Source organism: Muntiacus reevesi, chromosome 3 (genome assembly GCF_963930625.1).
Source record: "Muntiacus reevesi chromosome 3, mMunRee1.1, whole genome shotgun sequence".
In the NCBI taxonomy this organism is placed as follows: Eukaryota; Metazoa; Chordata; class Mammalia; order Artiodactyla; family Cervidae; genus Muntiacus; species Muntiacus reevesi.
Genome location: NC_089251.1, coordinates 7,612,282 through 7,619,475, shown reverse-complemented (window position 1 = coordinate 7,619,475; position 7,194 = coordinate 7,612,282).

Here is a 7,194-nt window from a genome sequence, read left to right as displayed (position 1 = left end):
CGGAGTTTGCTCAAATTCATGTCTATTGAGTCAGTGATGCTATCTAACCATTTCATCCTCTGCTTCCCTCTTCTTTTGCCATTAGTCTTTCCCAGCATCAGGGTCTTTTTCTAATGAGTTGGCTCTTCGCATCAGGCAGCCAAAGTATTGGAGCTTCAGCTTTAGCACCAGTCCTTCCAATGAGTATTCAGGGTTGATTTCCCTTAGGATTGACTGGTTTGATCTCCTTGCTGTCTAAGGGACTCTCAACAGTCTTTGCCAGCACCATAATTCAAAAGCATCTGCTCTTTGGTGCTCAGCCTTCTTTATGGTCCAACTCTCACATCCATACATGACTACTGGAAAAACCATAGTTTTGACTATAAGGACTTCGATCGGCAAAGTGATATCTTTGCTTTTTAATATGATGTCTAGGTTTGTCACAGACAAACCTTCCAAGGAGCAAGTGTCTTTTAATTTCATGGCTGCAGTCACTGTCCACAGTGGTTTTTGAGCTCCAGAAAGTAAAATCTCATTGCTTCCACTTTTCCCCCATCTGTTTGCTAAGAAGTGATGGAACCAGATGCCATGATCTTAGTTTTTAGAATGTTGAGTTTTAAGCCAGCTTTTTCACTTTCCTCTTTGACCCTCATCAAGAGGCTCTAGTTCCTCTTCGCTTTCTGCCATAAGGGTGGTGTCATCTGCATATCTGAGGTTCTTTATATTTCTCCCAGCAATCTTGATTCCAGCTTGTGATTCATCCAGCCCAGAATTTTTTTTTTTAACTTTCAAGATGTTAGTTTTTTTTTTTTCTTTCATTTATTTTTATTAGTCGGAGGCTAATTACTTTACAATATTGTAGTGGTTTTCGCATACACTGACATGAATCAGCTATGGATTTACATGTGTTCCCCATCCTGAACCCCCCTCCCACCTCTCTCCCCATCCCATCCCTCTGGGTCATCCCAGTGCACCAGCCCTGAGCACTTATCTCATGTATCCAACCTGACTGGTGATCTGTTTCACACTTGATAATATACATGTTTCAATGTTATTCTCTCAGATCATCCCACCCTCAACTTCTCCCATAGAGTCGAAAAGTCTGTTCTTTACATGTGTCTCTTTTTCTGTCTTGCATATAGGTTTATTATTACCATCTTTCTAAATTCCATATATATGTGTTAGTATACTGTATTGGTGTTTGTCTTTCTGGCTTACTTCACTCTGTATAATGGGTTTCAGGTTCATCCATCTCATTAGAACTGATTCAAATGTATTTTTACTTTTTTCAGATGTATTCTTTTTAATGGCTGAGTAATATTCCATTATGTATATGTACCATAGCTTCCTTATCCATTCATCTGCTGATGGGCATCTAGATTGCTTCCATGTCCTGGCTATTATAAACAGTGCTGCAATGAACATTGGGGTGCACGTGTCTCTTTCAGATCTGGTTTCCTCGGTGTATATGCCCAGGAGTGGGATTGCTGGGTCATATGGCAGTTCTAGTTCCAGTTTTTTAAGGAATCTCCACACTGTTCTCCATAGTGGCTGTACTAGTTTGCATTCCCACCAACAGTGTAAGAGGGTTCCCTTTTCTTCACACCCTCTCCAACATTTATTGCTTGTAGACTTTTGGATAGCAGCCATCCTGACTGGTGTGTAATGGTACCTCATTGTGGTTGTGATTTGCATTTCTCTGATGATAAGTGATGTTGAGCATCTTTTCATGTGTTTGTTAGCCATCTGTATGTCTTCTTTGGAGAAATGTCTGTTTAGTTCTTTGGCACATTTTTTGATTGGGTCATTTATTTTTCTGGAATTGAGCTGCAGGAGTTGCTTGTATATTTTTGAGATTAATCCTTTGTTGCTTCGTTTGCTATTATTTTCTCCCATTCTGAAGGCTGTCTTTTCACCTTGCTTATAGTTTCCTTTGTTGTGCAAAAGCTTTTAAGTTTCATTAGGTCCCATTTGTTTATTTTTGCTTTTATTTCCAATATTCTGGGAGGTGGGTCATACAGGATCTTGCTGTGATTTATGTCGGAGAGTGTTTTGCCTATATTCTCCTCTAGGAGTTTTATAGTTTCTGGTCTTACCTTTAGATCTTTAGTCCATTTTGAGTTTATTTTTGTGTATGGTGTTAGAAAGTATTCTAGTTTCATTCTTTTACAAGTGGTTGACCAGTTTTCCCAGCACCACTTGTTAAAGAGGTTGTCTTTTTTCCATTGTATATTCTTGCCTCCTTTGTCGAAGATAAGGTGTCCATAGGTACGTGGATTTATCTCTGGGCTTTCTATTCTGTTCCATTGATCTATATTTCTGTCTTTGTGCCAGTACCATACTGTCTTGATGACTGTGGCTTTGTAGTAGAGTCTGAAGTCAGGCAGGTTGATTCCTCCAGTTCCATTCTTCTTTCTCAAGATTACTTTGGCTATTTGAGGTTTTTTTGTATTTCCATACAAATTGTGAAATTATTTATTCTAGTTCTGTGAAAAATACCGTTGGTAGCTTGATAGGGATTGCATTGAATCTATAGATTGCTTTGGGTAGTATAGTCATTTTCACAATATTGATTCTTCCAATTCATAAACATGGTATATTTATCCATCTATTTGTGTCCTCTTTGATTTCTTTCATCAGTGTTTTATAGTTTTCTATATATAGGTCTTTTGTTTCTTTAGGTAGATATACTCCTAAGTATTTTATTCTTTTTGTTGCAATGGTGGATGGTATTGTTTCCTTAATTTCTCTTTCTGTTTTCTCATTGTTAGTGTATAGGAATGCAAGGGATTTCTGTGTGTTTATTTTATATCCTGCAACTTTACTATATTCATTGATTAGCTCTAGTAATTTTCTGGTAGAATCTTTAGGGTTTTCTATGTAGAGGATCATGTCATCTGCAAACAGTGAAAGTTTTACTTCTTTTCCTATCTGGATTTCTTTTATTTCTCTTTCTGCTCTGATTGTTGTGGTCAAAACTTCCAAAACTATGTTGAATAGTAGTGGTGAGAGTGCAGCCCAGCATTTTGAATGATGTACTCTGCATATAAGTTAAATAAACAGGAGGACAATATACAGCCTTGTTGTACTCCTTTCCCAATTTTGAACCAGTGTATTGTTCCATGTAAGGTTCTAACTGTTGCTTCTTGACCAGCATACAGGTTTCTCAAGAGATAGGTAAGGTAGTCTGGTATTCTCATCTCTTTAAGAATTTTCCATAATTTGTTGTGATCCACACAAAGGCTTTTTACATAGTAAATGAAGCAGAAGTATATGTTTTACTGTTCTCAAATTCGAGGCTTCCTAGATGGCACAGTGGTAAAGAATCCATTTGCCAATGCAGGAGACTTAAGAAACACGGGTTTGCTCCGTGGGTTGGGAAGATCTCCTGGAGGAAGAAATGGCAACCCACTCCACTATTCTTGCCTGGAAAAATCCCATGGACATAGGAGCCTGGCAGGCTACAGAGTTGCACTAGGGTCACATGGCTGGGGTGTGATGGAGCCTGTCCTGGGATGTGCAGGCCCTGTGTCTTCTCCCAATAGCCAAGGGGAAGCTCCCTTTCCCTCCATCTGTGTTTGGGGGGCATGGGCTCTTAAGACAGATCTGGCCCTGGCACCAACCAGCCCTGCATCCTTGTAGTAATCACAAGGCCTCTGTTTTTCTCATCTGTAAAATGGGGAGAATACAGACCTATCCCACAACAGGACCATCGTGCAAGTGTAATATTTTAGCACAGAGTAAGAATTTAACATGTGGAAGCTGTTATTTCCCATGAAGGCCCTTCAAGGCCTCCTCTGAAGTCACTGTGTCCACAGTCCAGCCACAGTTATTTTGCACACACTCCAAGTAGGAGGACTTAACACAGCTCCGAGGTCCTAATGCCAATACAGCTGAACATCTATGGGGTAAGCACCTATGCTGTGCAGAGGCCAAACCACTCCAGCCCCCAGGGGAGGTTTCATTCCTTCACATGAGTTCTTATGTCCATCTCTGTTAAGTCTGGAGATTTAAGTGCTGATGTTAGTTCCCCAACGCAGGGCAGATAGGGGGTCACGTCAGTGAAAAGGAGCCCGCTGTGAGATCAGCCTCAGTTCAGCAGGTCTTGCAAACCACAGCATCCAGCTTGCCCTTCTTAAGAAACCCCCAGAACTTCCCTGGTGGTCCATTGGTTAAAACTTTGAGCTCCCAATGCAGGGGACCTGGGTTCGATCCCCAGTCAGGGAACGAGATCCCACATGCTACAACTAAGCGATCGCATGCCACAACTAAAGATTCTGTGTGTTGCCACTAAGTCCTGGCACAGCCTAAATAGATAAATATTTTAAAAAATATATAAAAACCTTCAGTGGCTCTTCACTGCCCCAGTATAACCACCTCAGCCTAGCACACCAGGTTTTTTCCAGTTACTTTTCCCACTACATGGTCCTCTTCTCCTCATGTAGCCTGGTGTACAATCCCCACTAGTCTTCAATCATGTCATCAAGGCCTTCTATGTGTTTGCTGAATGCCAGTGTTAGGTAGTTAGAATAGGAAAAAGGAGTCCAGAATGGTGGTGGCTAAAAGACAAGGAAGGGAAAAGCCTGCGAAAATGGAACAAAGGAAGGTCTGAGGACCAGGGTGAGGACCTCAGTACTTCTGGCTAGCCCAATTTACATAGGGCAGGCCCAGAGAGAGGAAAAAACATATAAAAAGAGGAGCCAAAGGGCCTGGGGTCTCTCGCCCGCTCGTGCTCTCTCTCTCTCTCTTCGGGTCTTTTGGGTCAGCAGGCCCTCACACCTCGAAGATGTATTTTCATTTTCTAAATAAAACTGAGCTGTAACACTGTCTGAGAGCTGTGATGCACCGAGGGCTTTCACGTCCGTTGCTTCCAATTTTTGTTGTGATGAGACAGAACCGAGGAAATTACACTCCCCTAACACCAGGGCTCCCTAGTCACTGAGAAAGCCACACTCCAGCCTCGTGGAGTTGAGCAGTGGTGGCAGCTGAGGGCCTTGGACGTGCCAGACCTATGCTGAGAGTTTGGCCTGCATCATCTCACTGGATCCACACTCAGCCCGAGGCAGGAAGCAGGCAGAGACTGTGACGACTCTAATGCCATCCTACTGACGAGGACACATGGGAGGCTCCAGGGGGAGAAAAGACTTATCCACAACCTTATCCACACCCAGATCCACAGGTGTAAACATGATCATTGCCACATCAACCCCTGGGGCCCTATGCAAAGTGGGCAAGTGAGAATTTGGAGGAAGAGGTGGTGGTGGTGACCAACACCCTTGCTCTCCTCCACTCTGGACACATTGGTGAAGCCAGAGCTGTACCTGGCCTGAGGGGGGCAATGCCAGGGGACCTAGAAGAACAAGACAGTCTGCCCTAAAGTGGCATATAGCCTAGCTGGACACACCGAGGTGGGTAGGCAGAGATTATTTCTTCTCTGAATAGGTTGTCCCTCACCACGTGCAGAACAGCTGGTCCGGAGGGCAACTCAGGTGTGTCTGACCAGAAAGCAAAGAAGCTAAATCACAGTAACGTGTGTGTGGTGGGTGTTGACTGAAGTACAGTGAGCACATGTGAGGGACAACCTTGTCCCTTACATCTACCTGCACTGGAAGACTTCTTCTTTACTACCAGTGCCCCTGGGTCAAGGCCTCCAATTCACTCTCTGTGTCATTCATTCAACAAGCATTTATTTGAGCTTCTGTTATTCGCTAAGACCTGTGAATACAATTAAAGGTAATCTTCAGGTCCAGGTTTTGTATGTGCTTTGTGGTCAACAAGCCTGTAAGTTACAATAATAAAAATGTCAACTGCTAATTCAGACGCTCCCTGTGACTCTCCAAACCAACCCTCTGAGGTGAACACTATTAACATGTCTTTATTTTTACATATAAGAAAAGGAAACTTTGAACTTTCAACTGAGAGGTTGACCCAGGTCTGTTGGATGCCAAAGCCTAGGCCCCTAACCATTGCACCACACTGCCTCCCGAATGTCATACCCAAGGGAGACGTGGTGCTTTTATATACCTTGGTCCCCCAAAAGGATGCATCCTGTTCTCTGAAAGAAATAGATCCAAGTACTTCTCACACCAAAATTTCATTTACAAACAAACAAACAAACAAACTTGGCTACGTTAGGTCTTAGTTTCAGCATGCAGGATCTTCTTTGCAACACGCGAGATCTTTTCAGAATGCAGGTTTTAGTTCCCTGACAAGTAATCGAAGTCAGGCCCTCTGCATCAGGAGCTTGGAGTCTTAGCCATTAACCCACCAGGGAAGTCCCCCAAATTTTCACTTTTGTTTCTATAAACAGGCTCTGAAAATTGTCCCTCCTCACTTTTAAGGACTTGGACTGAACTAAGGGATTAAGGAGGAATCTATCTTTTTTAAATTAAAAAAGAAAAACTTTTTAGTTATTTTTAATTGAAGGATAATTGTTTTACAGTATTGTGTTGGTTTCTGCCAAACATCAACATGAGTCAGCCATAGGTGTACATGTGTCCCCTTCCTCTGGAACCTCTCTCCGGATTAAGGGGTCTATTTAAGGACAAGCGGCAGCTGTGGATGCCGAACAGGTTTCATTATCAAGGAGCCCAGTTTTGAGAGGTCCAGAGTGACACAGGGTGGGGAAGTTGACAGGGGGCCCAGGGCTGGGCAGGTGCCACGACAAATGTGGTCATACTCTTCAGGGGCCAAAGATTTATAGCGGTCTCCAGGTCCATGCCCTTTGTACTTACTGCCAGGTTGCTTTCAAGGTAGCAAGGATAGCAAAGGGTTCCTAAGCAGCACTCCGGATGTCAAGTTTATTGCCGTCCCAGAACCACTGGTGCTAGCCTGACGGCTACAGGAGCGTGGGGGTCTTCTGAACCTTACGGCACTCAGTTCAGTCCAGTTCAGTCCCTCAGTCGTGTCCGACTCTTTGCGACCCCAAGGACGGCAGCACGCCAGGCCTCCCTGTCCATCACCACCTCCCGGAGTTTACTCAGACTCACGTCCATCGAGTCGGTGATGCCATCCAACCATCTCATCCTCTGTCGTCCCCTTCTCCTCCCGCCTTCAACCTTTCCCAGCATCAGGGTCTTTTCAAATGAGTCATTTCTTCGCATCAGGTGGCCAAAGTATTGGAGTTATCTAGCTTCAGCATCAGTCCTTCCTGCTTTTATGGCACTGGAGGCCATAAAATATCCGAATGGAAGTGAAGAAGGAGCCGTCAAAATT